Genomic DNA, 16,390 nt, shown 5'->3' with positions numbered 1-16,390 from the left:
ACAGGAAAAGGAAAAAGGAAACTGATGTTTATTCGGCAGCTACTGTCATCCACTGAGTCACCCACGGTACAAATCCTTCCCCTGACACCATCCTTTCTGCTGGCGTGGTCTGCTTCACTCACGTACTCTTCAGCTGCTTGTATCATTTCCTTGTTTAAAATTCTAGAATCTGGTCCCTCTCCAGTCCTGCCCATGCGTAGCTTTCTGGTTCTCTTCCTAGGCTGTGAGCGTTGCTGGAATCCTTGTTGTGTCCCGTTGCTGGCCCAGAGTAGGGGCTCAGCACATGTTTACTGAACCAGTAAAGGAATAAAGCAGTACATGGCATGGTGCTACGTTATTTTCTTATGTTTTTTCATTTTTATTTGGACACATATATTGTCAACACATTATTGGTCCATCTGGAAGGATTTAAACGAAATACAGATTTAAGGAACTTAAGTTGACAGAAGTACTCCTCTGGCTTCTGTATCCTCCTGTGTTTATTATATTGGAGAAAAGTAGGTATGTCCTTCTGTCCCTACATACACACTATTTCTGTAATTTTTATATTTATTTATAAACCCAAGAAATAGAGCTCTTTTCACAGTGAACACATTTTAAAATGTTTATAGCTCAAGCAACTTTATATGCCCAATAGGAATTTTACAGAAAAAGCTCAGAATCTTACCCTTTAATAACTTGTTAACATTTTTCTCTTGTAATTAATTTTTGAGATACACTGTTTAAGTAGCAGAGTTAAGATTGATTTAGGTAATAGAAGAAAATGTAAGTTTTTTTGTTTTTTCTTCATTAAAGCATACCAGCATGCACTGTGATAATATGTTTATTTATTTGGTATTAAGCTTTAAAATATTTTTATGACTATGCATTATCGAAGCATCAAGTAAAGCATAGTAGGTACTTCTCCAAAATAAGAAGTAATTGCTTAATTATTTATTTTGGCATTTGTCATAAAAACAGAAAACAATAACTTTCTATGTTCTTTTCTATACCAGCAGGATGAGGTAGCCTAAGATCAATGAGTGTATTGAAGCACTTACTTGCTTAATTTTCATTTATTTTCCACTCTTTGGGCTGCATCCATCACTGTTGCCAAAACCATTTTTACTTACAAGACATAATTGTCTCCTAACCTTTAGTTAAGAATATTTGGTCAGATACTATTTTTTATTTTTATTTTTCATTAAACAACTCTTTTTAGAGACAGGGTCTCACTTTGTCGCCCAGGCCAAAGTATAGTGGCACAATCATGGCTCACTGTAGCCTCAATCTCCTAGGTTCCAGCAGCCCTCCTGCCTCATCTTCTCAAGTAGCTGGCACTACTAGTGCGTACCACCATACCCAGCCGATTTTTAAATTTTTTTGCAGAGATATAGGTTCTTGCTGTGTTGCCCGGGTTAGTTAGCTACCATTTTTAAAAAATGTATCTCAAATTCAGCATCAGTCTTCTTTTTAGTGAAAACACATAAACTGTTATTCAAAATCTATAATAATTTGTTTATGGTAAACAACAAGGGTTTAGAATATATTATAGCTTAATGTAAGATATTGTTTCACAAAATTGTTTTCTGGTTGCAGAACTTGAAACCCTGCTCCCTATAGTTGCATTAAAAAATAAAATTTCTTTTTAAAATTCTGTCAAAGATTTGGCTTGGCTGTTTCACCTGTTAACGATGTAGCATAAATCAGTAGTAAAATTTATTTGTACTTTCCATGTTTCTGTAAAGCATTTGATTTTTGACATTGGACAGTAATGTAAATTAAATATATTTAATATTTAATATTCTAATTTTTAGAATTCTAATTTTAATTCTAAATATTTAAAATATTAAATATTCTAATTTTCAGAATTCTAATTTTAATTCTAAATATTTAAAATATTGAATATTCTACTTTAATATTAAATATTCTAATTTTTGCTACTCTCATTTTTATGTGGTATTCCTTTCATACGTCCCCCATACCTGATTATTTTCAGTAATGCCTTAGCCTTAAATGTGGTAGTTTTTTCGTGTGACTATACTCTGTAAATATAGCATATGCCCAAATGGTGGTTCCAAGGTAGGAGATCAGCAGGACCTGTTTTCTGGTCACAACCTCCTGACCACAACAGAATCTGGTCCAGACAGGATGAAGTAAAGAAATCAGCCCAGACCAGCAGATGGCAAGGGAAGGGATTTCTGGCTGCCCTCACTGCTTATTAGCATAAGACACACCCACCAGCGCCATGACAGTTCGCAAGTGCCATGGCCAATGACCCAGAAGTTCGCACCCCTTTCCTAGACAGTTCTGAATAATCTTCTCCCAATTTGCATTAACCCACCCCTTAATTTGCATCTAAATAACAGTGGGTGTAAATACAGCTGCCTACAGCCCACAAGCCTGGCTCTGGGTGCACTGTAGAATCTGATCACAACCTACTTTTGTTTTACAGAGAGAAACATCTTTACTCACATTTATTTGTTCTCATTTTTCTTCCACCCCTGCTCTTCCTCCACAGTTTATCCCAGCCAAACCCCTTTCTGTCTCAGAGGCAGAACCTCTGTCGGGGGAGCAGTGGGTTCCCATTGCCTCCCTGGTTTGTCTTACACACCTGTGACATCTTGCCAGGGGTCCATGAAGCCGCTGAGTCTGTGCTAGCCTTGTGTAGCTCCTGGCTCCGCTGTGCTAACAGCCTGTGTGCTGCAAAGTTGACCTGCTAATATGTTCTTCTGGACGTTAAATGCGTCTTGTCAACCATATTTAAAGCTCTGCAAGAACAAACATTCTGGACCTTCAGGAAATACATATTAATTCATAGCCCCTAATCAAGCTTGTATCTAGACCAGTAACCATGAAAAGCAATCCAGTGAAGAGTTTTCTTTTTAGAATGAGAATGCCATGTTTTTGCATGACATGTTTGCAGTGCTCACTGGTTGATGGAGTCTTCCACCTGCTTACTAAGTCCATGAAATCACCAGGTACGCTGGGAACACAGTATAGTCTGCAGATAGCCATGTGGGGCTTTAGCTTGTCTTAAAGTTTTAATACTAATTTATTTATTTGGCTATTAACTCCGTAAAAGAACCAGGAAAAGGGATACAGAAACGCATCAGAAGAGGTTATAAGGATCAGGTTTTAAAAATCTATTTTAAGTAGCTTCACCGGCAAATGATAGAGTTTTGGTTTGAGGCTTCAGTAATCTTGATTGACAAGAGGAGGCTGCCGCACAGGTAATGGATGAGAAAAGAAAGGAAAAATATCATAGGTTGGGTTTGAGTTAGAAGAGTGGAACAAAGTGAAGATTTCTAAATCCTTGTTAAATTCATCACCTTTCAAGTAAAGACTTAAATGTGTGGCTTGACACAAAATGAAAAATAGAAGGGGCTTTCCTTGATTTGAGCTTTTTTTCAGGTTAACCTCAGGGAGTCTTTTGCTTTTACGTTAAATACTCCAGATTTATTTCAAGTTTTTAATGTTTGTCTAAAGAAAAGTAAGAACCTGTTTAGAAGTAGGAGGAGAAATTAACATGTTTTAAAAGTACCAAAGGTTGATCCTGGAAAATACCGTCGTGGTGTATATGACTGTCAGCAAGTCTTAAAGAGCAGCTCATTTTTCCTTTTTAAAGCTTTAGTGTAAGATTCTTCATGGAAGAGTAACATTATTTCTTTCAAATACGAAAAGTGTATATTAAATTATTTTATTTGAAATTAAATTTTATTTTTGATTAGGCAATACATTCACATGGCTCAAAAAATCATCAATGTTAAGAAGTATTAATTGAGAATGCTCATCTCTGCCTCTGCCCCAGAAGTCATCACTTTTCAGTTGTTTAATGTATCCTTCCAGTGTTTGGGTTTTTGATGCTTTGGAGACACTGTTTCTTTTCTGTAACTAATGAGTTTCAGTATTTCATTTATTTTGGTGCTATTTTTGTTTGTTTATTGTTTTTTGTTTTTGAGACAGAATCTTCCTCCGTTGCTCAGGCTGGAGTGCAGTGATGTGATCTTGGCTCACTGAAACCTCTGCCTCCTGGGTTCAAGTGATTTCTCCTGACTCAGCCTCCCAAGTAGCTGGGATTACAGGCATGCACCACCACACCCAGCTAATTTTTGTATTTTTAGTAGCGACGGGGATTCACCATTTTGACGAAGCTGATCTCAAACTCCTAGCCTCAAGTGATCCACCTGCCTCAGCCTCCCAAAGTGCTGGGGTTACAGGCATGAGCCGCCACACCCTGTCAATTTTGGTGCTATTTTTAAATTAAGATGTCATTGGGAAAGGGAATTCAGTATTGTCTATTCCTTGCTAAGATATATTCTTAAAATCTAAGAGGATTCATATAATGAAATGGGGATGTTTTGGGTTTTAAACTATTCAGAAAATGGGCTCTCACAGAGGGACTTTGTTTTGGATGTGAGAGATCGTGTGCTTTGTTAGTATAGGATTAGTGATCTTGGTGGTTTTAAAAAATTAATCTTTATTATGAAAACTTTCAAAATAAACAGAAATAGTAAATGGATGGCTCAGTCAAAAGAAAAAAAAAGAACAAAGAAAAAATAGTTTAAGAAAAAAATGAATAAAAAGACAGAAGTAGAGCAATATAAGTAACAACCTCTGTATATTCATCTCACAGATTCCACAATTACTAAGATTTTTCTGTTTGCTTCATTTGTCTCTTTTAAATTTTCTTTTCTTTCTTTGCTCTTCTTTTCCTTCTTCCCTCACTGCTTTCCTTCCTTTCTCTTTTCTCATTACTAACGTACAGTCATGTGTCACTTAATGACAGGGATACATTCTGAGAAATGCATCGTGGGCCAGGCACAGTGGCTCACGCCTATAATCCCAGCAACTTTGGGAGGCTGAGGCGGGTGGATCATGAGGTCAGGAGTTCAAGACCAGCCTGGCCAACATAGTGAAACCCTGTCTCTACTAAAAATACAACAACAAAAAAAATTAGCCAGGCGTGGCGGCACGTGCCTGTAGTCCCAGCTACTCAGGAGGCTGAGGCAGGAGAATTGCTTGAACCCGGGAGGTGGAGGTTGCAGTAAGCCGAGATCACACCATTGGACTCCAGCTTGAGGAACAGAGTGAGACTTTGTCTTGAAAAAAAAAAAAAGCATCGTTAGGCAGTTTTGTCATTGTATGATCTTAGAGTGTACTTACACAAACCTAAGGGTATAGCCTGCTACACACACGCCTGTGCTCTCTGGTATAGCCTGTCGCTCCTAGGCTACAAACCTGCACAGAATGTTACTATACTGGATACTGTAGGCAGCTGCAACACAATGATGAGTATATATGTATCTAAACATGGAAAAGGTACAGTGAAAATAGGTATAAAAGATAAAAAAAGGGTACACCTGTATAGGGCTCTTACCACAAATGGAGCTTGCAGGACTGGAAGTTGCTCTGGGTGAGTCTGTGAGTGAGTGGTGGGTGAATGTGAAGGCCTGGGACATTACTGTACACCATTATTGACTTTATAGTCACTGTACACTTAGGCTACACTAAATTTTTAGAAAGATACGGTTCTTCCTTCAATAATACATTAACTTTTGCTTCCTGTAACCTTTTTTACCTTATAAACTTTTTAGTTTTTAAAAACTTTTTGATACTTTGTAATAATATTTAGCTTGAAACACAAGTACATTGTATAGCTGAACAATATTTTCTCTTTTTTAAATCCTTTTTCTATAAACTTTTTTCTATTAAAAATTTTTTTTATACTTTTAAAACTTTTTTGTTATAAACCAAGACACAAACACACACATTAGCCAAGGTTTACACAGGGTCAGGATTGTCAGCATCACTGTCTTCCATCTCCACATCTTGTCCTCCTAGAAGGTCTATAGGGGAAATAACAGGCATGGAGCTGCGGTCCCCTGTGATAACGGTGCCTTCTTCTGGAATCCCTCCTGAAGGACCTGCCTGAGGCTGTTTCACAGTTAACTTTTTTTTTTTAATAAGTAGAAGCAGTACGCCAAAATAATGATAGAGAAAGTATAGTATAGTAAATACATGAATCAGTAATACAGTCATTTATGAAGTATTGTGTACTGCACCTCATTATATGTGTTAGGCTTTTGTATGACTGGCGGCACAGTCGTTTTGTTTACACCAGCATCACCACAAACGTGTGAGTAATGCCTTGTACTCTGACATTATGACAGCTACAGTGTTACTAGGTGATAGAAACTCTTCAGCTCCATTATCATCTCAGTGGACCACCCACGGTAGCATCTGTGGTTCACTGTTGACAGAAGTGTTGTTACCTGGCTTAGGACTACTTTAAAGGAAATCCTAGCCCTCACGTCATCTCAGTCTTACACATTGATTAAGTACTTCTGAAAAACATGAACATCTTCTTACATAACTCCTGTATCATTATTACCTAATAAAAATTTAATAGCAATTTGTTGGCATCATTTAATATCTAGTCTATATTCGTATTTCCTTGGTAGTATCAAATCAGCTTTTTTTCCCAGTTAGTTTGTTAGAATTAGGACTCAAACAAAGCCTCCACATTCTCTTGGCTTTTCTGTCTCCTGTCTCTTACTTTAGAGTGGTTCCCCGTGCCTCATGCTCTTCTCACTCTCTTTTTTGTCATATTATCAGCAGCAGTTGTTGAAGAGACCAGGCCATTTTTCCTACAGAATTTCTAACTTTTTGGACTTACCTATTTGCTTCCTTGTGGCATCATTTCACTAGTTCCTCTCTTTGTATCATTCCTGTAAGCTGGATGTGACATATAACAAGTCACTGTTAGACATTTCCCATTTTTGGCACGGACACCCATAGGTGATGTTGTATACTTTGTGTCACATCACATCAAAAGACATGAAATAGCTGATCATGGTGACACATGTCTGTAATCCCAGTGACTCGGAGGCTGAGGCGGGAGGATCACTTGAATCCTGGAGTTCAAGGCCGCAGCAAGTTCTGATCATGCCACTGTACTCCAGCCTGGGTGACAGAATGAGACTCCATCTCCTAAAAAAAAAAGACATGAAATATCAGTTGCCCACCGAGGGTGATGTGAAGATGGTCCCCTAGGTAGACTGATGCTGACAGGATCTCTGCCATCTGCGGTGAGGGCTTCCCTCTCGACTAGAAAGGGATCTGTGTGGTGTTCCTGGCAACACGGAAACATCCAGTTTTCCCTCAGTCATTGGCCCAGTGGCTTTAACACCCATTGATAGTCCTTGTCTGAGTCAGTCATTCTTTTTAATTGCCAATTCTCAAAATAAGGATTTATTGTAATCGTTTTCTGAACTAGTGACAAATGAGAATTATCTGGCTTTGTCTTTGTAAAGTGTCATTATAAACTGATGGAATTCCATTGATTCAACGTGTTTCAGTCCATTACAGTATTTTGAAGGGATGCCAAATTTGTCATAACTTGGCCAATTGCACCGAAAAGTCAGTCTTTTAGGAGCTTGTTGAGTGAGGCTCAGAATACCTGTGTTTATTATTCGCAGTTGAGTTTGAACCACCTGCTGCATCTCTGCAGGACAGAAAACGGGAGGTGATTTCTCCAGTTCTGAGCCAGGAGCATCTGCGACCTGGGGAGAGGTCTGAGAACAAGGTCTGTTGCTGGACTCAATAATTCAAAGAGGATTGGAAAAACTCCGTAGTCAAAGCAAATGGCTGTCTGGCCACTTTCCTTTCATCATTTTCCACAAGCTCTGGGGGAGAAAATCTCTGTCTGTTTCCCTTTCTGCTGCTGCCACTTGTTCCTTCTCATGAGGTTTTCATTCCTCCCTGTCCCAGGGCTAACCTGGGTCTTCTCTCACGACATTTCCACATCTCCCGTTCTGTTCTCTCTAAAGCAAGGTGCAGCACATGGGCGTCGATTTTGGTTATTCTTTCCTACTGTTCGATTTTAGACATGGCTGTTTGATTTCACATTTTGATACAGCCTAAGAAGCTGAATGAGAGACTGTTGCAGTCGAGGTCACCTTGCTGTAGTGAGATTTGGCCCCAGCCTCTATGGTGAGAGTTCTGTCATCTACTGGCACATCGTGTGGTGTCATCTTCTCTCCTTAAAGTCGGGCCTACTGGTTTACTTTCCTAATCCCTAGGATGATGATGGAATGGCACTGTCTTTCTTTAGCTTTGATTTCTGTTAACCAGTTTCCAGTGAACTGTGTTGCTGATCTGCACCATTAATGACAATTATTTCCTGGTTACCAGGAAGTTTGGCTGGAGCAATTTTCTTGCCACTAGCTTCAGAAGTCAAGATAGAACCAAATTAGCAGTGGTGGATTCTTTATAGAACAGGGGGAAAAGTCTTTTCAGTTCTATATAGTTCCCTGAAGGGCAAACAGGTTTCCAGGAGCATTCAGTTCCTTTACTGCTACCTTCTCTATTTAACCAGATAAAGCAGTAGCTCTCCCTGTGGTTTTCAAGACAGCATTTCAAAATGTCACCCAGCTATAACATGAAAATTATACTTAGTCATTTGTGATGTCAAAAATACAGTTTCATTTGCTTTCGATAAAGTTAAAAATAGTTTCTCTGACAGTATTATCACATGCTGTGCTCTTTACAAGTGTGCGTTTTTTCCTTGCCCACACGTGCCCTCTGGCAGGCCATCTTGTTCATTCTGCCCTCTGTGGGCATTTGCCATTTGGTGCACATGTTCTCTGCCACATGTGCTCTCACTCACTGAATAGAATAAGGTAAGACTGAAGCTATGTTTACCTGCTGTTTCAACCTGGATTCTCTGACTGTACTTCATTGTGTTTTATATTTTCACTAAGTTTGAGGCCATGGTGTTTGGACGTAATATCCAAGTTCTTTCTTTACCTTAATTCCAGGTGCATCAGAGGTTGAAATAGAAGTCTGACTCATAGAGTGTGCTTCATAAATACAGTGATCCATTGATTTTTTAAAAATTCCATTTGCAGTGATGAATTCTTCGGTTGAAAGTCTCTTCTTGACTGATATTCCTGTGCTCATTTCAATCATAATTAGTGTTGGATGAAGGTTAGATGAAAATTTTGATACATTACTAAATTCTAATGTTCTTAATTTAAAAGACCTAATTATATTTCTACCATTATATCATGTTAATAGTGGTATGTTCTGGTTCTTTGCTGAAAATTTGTAAACTCATACGTAATGTATTGTAAACCAGAATAGCAGAGCGTTTATTGGACTTCATTCAGTACCTGGAGTGGATAACATAATTTTCTTCCTCTTTCTTTCTTCAGAGGAATCAGAGGGTTGGGGAGATCCCTTACTTCTGGGTCCAGATCCATGGAATTTTTTACAAAAAATGGTCATAAAACTCTTGTAAAACTGTAGAGGAGTCTGAGGTGGTGACAGGGATGGCACTGAAGCCAAATCCTCAAAATGCACCTAAGTTCTGTCTCTGCTGGTTGTGGCTTTGCTGTGCTGTGAGGTTCCATGTGCTGCTCGTGGCGCTTTCCCACTGTCTTGGGTCTCTAGATGAGAGAGGAAAATGTTCCCATGTGTAGCATCTGTGCAGATAAGGAAGCTGTGGATGGAGATGGTGCGATCGGTTGTTCGCAGACCGGCCTCAGCCTCGGAGCGCTCTGCTGAGGCAGGCGGAACCACATGATGAGCCTGGCGTGGAGGGCCATGCTGGGGCCTGTGACCACTGAATCGCCCTCTGTGCATGTTCTTTCAGTCCGTGTTGAAGATGTGAGCTGAGAGCATAGCAGTCACGGCCTCCTGCCTGGCAGGTCATGTGGGACTGCTCCTCGGGGCCCCTCAGGTGTGGGTTGGAGCTGCAGAAAACACCCTGTAGCTTTTGAATCTCTTCCACCCTTTCTGGACCTCCCTCCCTCTGGCTCTTCTCCAGGAGAGAAGCAGCTTGCATTTGGTGAGAGTCACTGAGGGTGTGGTGGGGCGTGTACTCTCACTCTGGATGGCTGAGGCCGCTGAGTGAGGACTAAGGCACTAGTGCTTGCTTGAGCTTGTCTGCCCCATTTGCTTGAATCCCCTTGGGCCTTTGCTACCCTCTTTCTTCCCTCTTGAATGCCCTCCCCATCTTCCAGGAGCCTCTTCTTTCCAGGTGTGCTCCAGATGCTGCCTCTTCTTTGTGGTTCTCTCTGTTCCTCCCATTCCCAGCTTCTCCCCTCTGCCAGGTGGAACTGACCACAGCCTCATCTTTGAGCCAATGCCTTGTTTACACTGCTCTTCTGCCACTGATCATTTGGATTGGTGGTCATTATTGTGACAGTGTGTTCATCGTTCCACACTGAGGAGTTGTCATGCAGGCACATGGCAGGTGATTAATGAAAGTTGACTGCATCTACACAGCTTCTTGACATAGTGTTGCATTTCTTTATAGAGGTAAGGGCAGCTTTGGGGAATAGAAGGGAACTGGAGGAGGAGTGGAAACCGCTTGTCCCTATGTTATCCACTACAGGTGCTGAAGTCCGATAAATGCTCTGCTATTCTGGTTTACAATATCTCTGTCTAACAGCAATAAGAGTGGCTATATTTTACTGTGTGCCTGCTTTTCTCCAGGAACCATACCAGGTTCATTGCGTGCATTTCTGTAATCGTTAATGGAGCCTGGAAAGTATTTCCACTTTCCTGGTGAGGAAACGGAGGCTTCAAAATCCTAAGTAACTTGCTCAAAGCATGGAACCAATGAGAAATAGTATTTTCAAACCAAGGGCTCTTTCTTGTATCCCGGATTGCCTTAGACTGTCATTAAACCTTTTTGAGCCTGAGTTTCCTCAAGTAAAACTAACAATAATTCTGGTAATAATTCTTGCCCCACCTGTCTCACAGAATCACATAAGGAATAAGGAGATTCTTGATTCTTGATATGAAAGTGCTTTGCAACTTGTGAAGCACCAAGACAATAGAAGATAATATTATCTCAAACTACTGTAGATCTTGCTTCACCAATTATTCTAACTTTATCATAATCACCATCTCTTCATTTGTATTAGCTTCAAACCCTTTGCCTGCAGACCTGCTAAGATATCTCTTATCTTACGACACAAATAATTACCCCTCTGTGACTGGTGGAGAGACTGTGGTACTATCTCATTTTTTTACGACACGAATAATTACCCTTCTGTGACTGTTGGAGAGACTGTGGTACTATCTCATTTTCTTCCTGCCAGACTTCCCCCAGTCCTACTCTCTCCTGGACGCCGCCTCTTTCTAATTGCTACGGTCTGGTTTATAGGCCTGTCAGTCTACCCAGCTAGCGCTTCCAAGTTATCAGCCACCTGCCAGTCATGAAATTCAGTAATTTGTTTTACTGCTCAACATCCCTGATGTCTGCAGTTTTCTCTTTTTGGGGTTTTTTTGCTTGGATTTGAGATCCTAATGTCTGCAATTTTTGACTGCACTTATCATGTCCAGTTTCTTAAAATTCTTTCTTCAACACATACCATCAGCCTTCCTATTCTCTCTTTTTTGATCACCAGGCTCATTTCTGTTTTAACTTCTCTAAATTGGTCATTCTCAATCTTTGTTCACGGTTAAGCTGCCGTAGGAGGGAATGCAGAGATGTAGTATTCTCATTGTGACCGGTAGCTCCTCTCTCTTCTGTCTTACTCTTGAAAGCATTTTGGGAAATGTGTGTAAGAATGAATGATACAATTACTGTGCTTCCTTTAGTACTTGCTTTAACTTGTAACAGATAGTTGTGAAAAACTTCAGTACCTCAGCCTAAACAAAGACATGCCCTCCTGATGATTTTTTTCAACTTCCATGCTGTTATCATGCAGTTATAAAGGATAGTCTCAGGCCTTCTACTTAGTTGTTGTCGTAGCCTTGGGAAGGTACTTACTGTCTCGTAAACCTGTTTTCTCCATTGTAACATAGGGGTGACAATATTACCTTAAAGGATCGTTTTTTTTGCTGTTAAATGAGATACGTATAAAGGGCTTAGTCCACAGTCATACTGAGCACTCACCAAATGTTAGTTGCCATCACCATCATCATCATCACCATCATCACCACCATCATCACCATCATCACCATCATTTGGTAGTGATAGTTTTCTGTTTGTACATTAAATTTAGGGAAAAATGGATAACATATTTGCAATATAGGTCAAGCATTTCTAATCTGAAATGCTCCAAAATCCAAAACTCTTTGAGTGCCAACATGATACCACAAGTGGATCTCATGTGACAGATTGTGGTGAAAATACAGTTAAAATTTTGTTTCATGCACAAAATTATTCAAAATATTTTGTAAAATTACCTTCAAGCTATGTGTATCAGCTGTATATGAAACATACATAAATTTCATGTTTAGACATAGGTCACATCCCCAAGATACCTCATTATGTATATGCAAATTTTCCAAAATCCAAAATCTAAAACATATCCCAAGCAGTTTGGATAAGAGATACACAAACTATATTGAACTTTCTCTTGCTATAATAATCATGAATCTTTGCATTTTAAACTGACCTACATATCACTGCCAGAATAATCTTTCTAAAGCACAGGATTTTGTCATTTCTCTCCTCTTCGTTACTACTAATAGCTATTCCCCCATTGTATGCATTCTGGGGATATCCAGTAAACGGTGGCAAAATAAAGGGCATATCTCTATTCTCCTCTCTGGTGCCTAGCAAAATTAAGAAAAAGAGCATCAATATATCTATATCTATATATAACAACAAGACAGATCAGGAGGGCAAGGCAGGAGGAGGGGAATCAGTAAATATTATCTAAAATTGCTAAACCAAAAAATGTTTATTTTAAAACCAACAGAGGCCCGTATCTACCAAAAGTATCAAAATTAGGAGGCAGCAGAATCGCTTGAACCCGGGAGGTGGAGGTTGCAGTGAGCTGAGATCATGTCACTGCACCCTAGCCTGGGTGATAGAGTGAGACTCTGTCTCAAAAAAAAAAAAAAGAAAAAAATTAAAAAACAATAGAGAAACCACCAGAGAAGCTAAAATATAGACTATAGATATCACTAAGATATCAAGTGATTAGAAAGGAAAAGGAAATGCAGCACACCTACCCAAAGAAGGAAAATAAAGGAAGCATTTAAAGAAACATGTCAGAATTGCATTGGCAGGAGTGAGGGCACTGGGTATTTTCATACACTGTAGGTAGGAATGTAAGTTAGAACAGCTTTTTTTTTTTTTTTTTGAGGATAATTTGGAAATACCTATCAAAAAATTTAAGATCTCATACTCTTTGCAGCAATGTCATTTCTTCAATTTATCTTATGGATAGGCTTGTGTGGGTGTGACAAGGACATTTCACTATGGCATCATTTTAACAGATAAACGAACAGCAGCTTACCGTCAGTGAAAAGGAACAGAGGCAGACCAAGGCAGGGAAGTGAGCTCTGGGTGTGGCCTAATGGGATGCATTTTCTGTAAAGAAATTAAAATCAATAATAAAACTGATGAAAAGTCTGGGATCCTTTAATATCCCCATGTGTGAGAAACTCCAAACGATGTCCGTGGTCAGATACTTCCCCCATTGATGCTTCAGGCTCTCATTGGCCTTGCCTCCTCTCTGCTTATGTACAACACAGCAGGAGATGCATGAAATAAGCTTTGTCATGTGTTTGCTGTGGATGACTACACCCATGAAAGAAAACAGGATAGAGCTTTACATACTAAACTGGAAAGTATTCCAAGTTCTATTTTTATGAACTTGGAAAAAAATTTTTTATGTGTAAAAAATACATATCATTGATACAGTTTTATGTTAAATGAAATTGCGAGATGGTGTGAATGGTATGATTCTGTTTGTGCCAAAGTAGGTTTATAGATCCATAAAGTTTACATGCAGAAACTTCTAAGAGTGTGCATAGAAAATGCCTGGAAGGGTACACAAGATCCTTACCTCTGGGGGTGGGCATAGTGAGCCAGGGGGCAAGACAGTATACTTTTTGCCCATTGTTATTATTTTTGAAGTGTTTTTATTTTAAAACAGAGAGTTTAGAAATCATTTGTTCCCAATCATTTTAGTGTAGTATTATGTAAACTTATATTCTATACTTAAATTTTCCAAGATAAATTGTTTCCTTGAATTTTGCCTAACACATATGAGTGTCATGGTCATTGGATAAGTCAGTAAATACTTTTAGGTTATAGTTTAGTAAATTAAGCTGTGCTATTAGCTTTACTGTATTTTTTTTCCATAAAAATAAATGTCATATGTTCATTATAATCTTAAGGGTATAATTTTAATATGTAAAGTTTCTTTTTATTCTCCTTTATTTTGGGGTTGGTTTTTATTATCTGGCAACAAAAAAGTGAATTGCTTTTTATAACCAATTACAGTTTAGACGTCCTTGCCTTGGTAGTGGGTTCTGTGGGAGGTTTCTGCTCTGTGAAGTGGTGATGCGATTCTCTATGTCTACCTGCCTGTCTTTCCAGTTTTGGGGGCAGCAGTTTGCTCTGTGGCCTTGATTCTCTGCTGAATCTAAGAAGATTCTTGATTTTCAGTTTGTTCAGCTTCCTGCTTGTTAGGATGGAGTGGTGACTTTCAACCTTCTCATGTGCAGGAGTGGAAACCTCAAGCCTGGACCACTTTTATAATTTATTTTCTCCCCTCTTTCCGTGGTACTCCTTTCTCTTAGTTCTTCAGTAGCTCTGAACTGTTCTCTGTCTTCCTTCCCAGTCCTCCCTCTGATAGTTCAGGGGTCTACCCTTTTCCCTCTTCTCAGCCTGCATCGCCCTTCCCTTATGGCCCTGCCTCCCTCTATAGCTCTAACATCCAGACATCGAAGTCTCCTTGTTTTCCTTAGCTCTGAGTCCTGAGTGTCTGGCATCTCATGGGCACTTCACAGTCGGTGTCTCCAAAACGGAGTCTATTTCCTGTGAGCCCTCCGTCCTCCTCCCATCATTACACCTCACCCTCCTCTCTTCTCCCACAAACACACCCAGATTCCCCTCTTCCTTTTTTTGTGTTCATTGCGCTGGCAGATTCAGTGACTCTACCATCCCACTGATTTGTCCAAGCCAGAAACCTGAGTGTTATTCTAGATTGTTCTGTCTTTCTCATCACCCTCCAAATCCAGTCACTCACACAGTCCTGAGACGTTTGCATTTCAAAGGAAAAATACATTCATCCCTGACCCCACTGCCCTCCGTCAGAGTTCACCCTCTGAAGCCGGGAAGTCAGTCCTCCTGTCAGCCCTCCCTGCCTCCTGCGTTCCACCCTCCACGCTGTCCACTGCGCAGCATTCCGGAAAACATCAGATGCTCCACTGTGGCCTACAGAAGCTGTCTCCCAAATGGCATCTGTAAGCAATTCATTGAGAGTGTAATCATAAAATATTAGAAATTCTATGTATATTTATTTTTCTTTATCTCAACTTATAAAAAGTCTCCTTTTTGCAGTGTGATAAAACAATACCACATGAGTATACTTTATAAATGTACTTATAGAAGGTTGAATACTCAAAAGTTATTTTAGTATGCATTGCTGAGGAAGCTTAGAGGCCGTGGCCTGTGGTGCATGGTCCCAGTTCCTCAGCTTAGTGGACCAGGCGCTCTGTTTTCCGGCCCCTGCCTGCCTTTTCCAGACTCTGCTCCCATTCTTTCTCCATTTATCCCTGCGTTGGTAACTGCTTCGTCTTTAACCACATCCTTTTTAGAAGTTACTGGGCTATTTTATGCCGTCCTACTTTAGTTACACCATCGCTTCCGCCCAGAATTCCTATTATGATTCCCATTTTCCATTCCTCATCCCAGCCCTGCCTGGCAAAGTCTGATTCTGTTTGTTTGTTTTTTTGAGATGGAGAATCTCACTCTGTCGCCCAGGCTGGAGTGCAGTGGCGCGATCTCAGCTCACTGCAACTTCTGCCTCCTGGGTTCAAGCAATTCTCTGCCTCAGCCTCCCGAGTAGCTGGGATTACAGGCAGCCACCACCACATCCGGCTAATTTTTGTATTTTTAGTAGAGATGGGGTTTCACCGTATTGGCCAGACTGGTCTTGAACTCCTGACTTTGTGATCTACCACCTCAGCCTCCCAAAGTGCTGGGATCATAGGCGTGAGCCACAGCACCCAGCCGATTCTTTCTTAATTCCTATCCGAGAAGCTTTCCCTGGTGCTACTCTGCACTCCACAAGTAAAGTCATCACGCTCTCCTTTGCTCTCCTATTGTGCAGTGCTCATTCATTCATCCTTCAGCACTGCCTATTGAGCACCGGCTGTGTGCCCACTGCTCTAGGCCCAGGACACAGTGTAGTTGGTTCACTTCTCTGCCTCCTTCAGCGCGAGCTGCTTAGACACAAAGGCTCTTGATTCCTCTCCTCCAGCAGGTTTGCCGACGGCATGCTTGAGTGAGCGAACCAGGGAGCCAGGGCACTGGTCATGAATGTCTCTTTCAACACTAGGATTCTGTTTAATGAAAAATCAGTCAGAAATTAAGGTGTAAATTTGTGGATGTCCATAGCCAAAGTCTCATGTGTTGTGCAATTTATGT

General features: G+C 40.2%; 1 protein-coding gene and 1 long non-coding RNA gene across 6 annotated transcripts in view; one reads left to right on the top strand and one right to left on the bottom strand.

Moving 5' to 3' along the window:
- MIPEP (mitochondrial intermediate peptidase) overlaps window positions 1-16,390 on the top strand; it is a 213,321-nt gene that overhangs the window by 30,871 nt on the left and 166,060 nt on the right. The gene's annotated exons all lie outside the window — the stretch shown is intronic.
- Window positions 11-6,894, bottom strand: LOC116270546. Its single transcript, XR_004178621.1, has 3 exons — window positions 6,659-6,894; window positions 2,594-2,750; window positions 11-398 (listed from the first exon to the last, which is right to left on the bottom strand). It is a non-coding gene; the product is annotated as an uncharacterized LOC116270546 (long non-coding RNA).

The sequence above is a fragment of the Papio anubis genome, chromosome 15 (assembly GCF_008728515.1).
Source record: "Papio anubis isolate 15944 chromosome 15, Panubis1.0, whole genome shotgun sequence".
In the NCBI taxonomy this organism is placed as follows: domain Eukaryota; kingdom Metazoa; phylum Chordata; class Mammalia; order Primates; family Cercopithecidae; genus Papio; species Papio anubis.
This window is presented reverse-complemented; position numbering and strand designations above follow the sequence as displayed.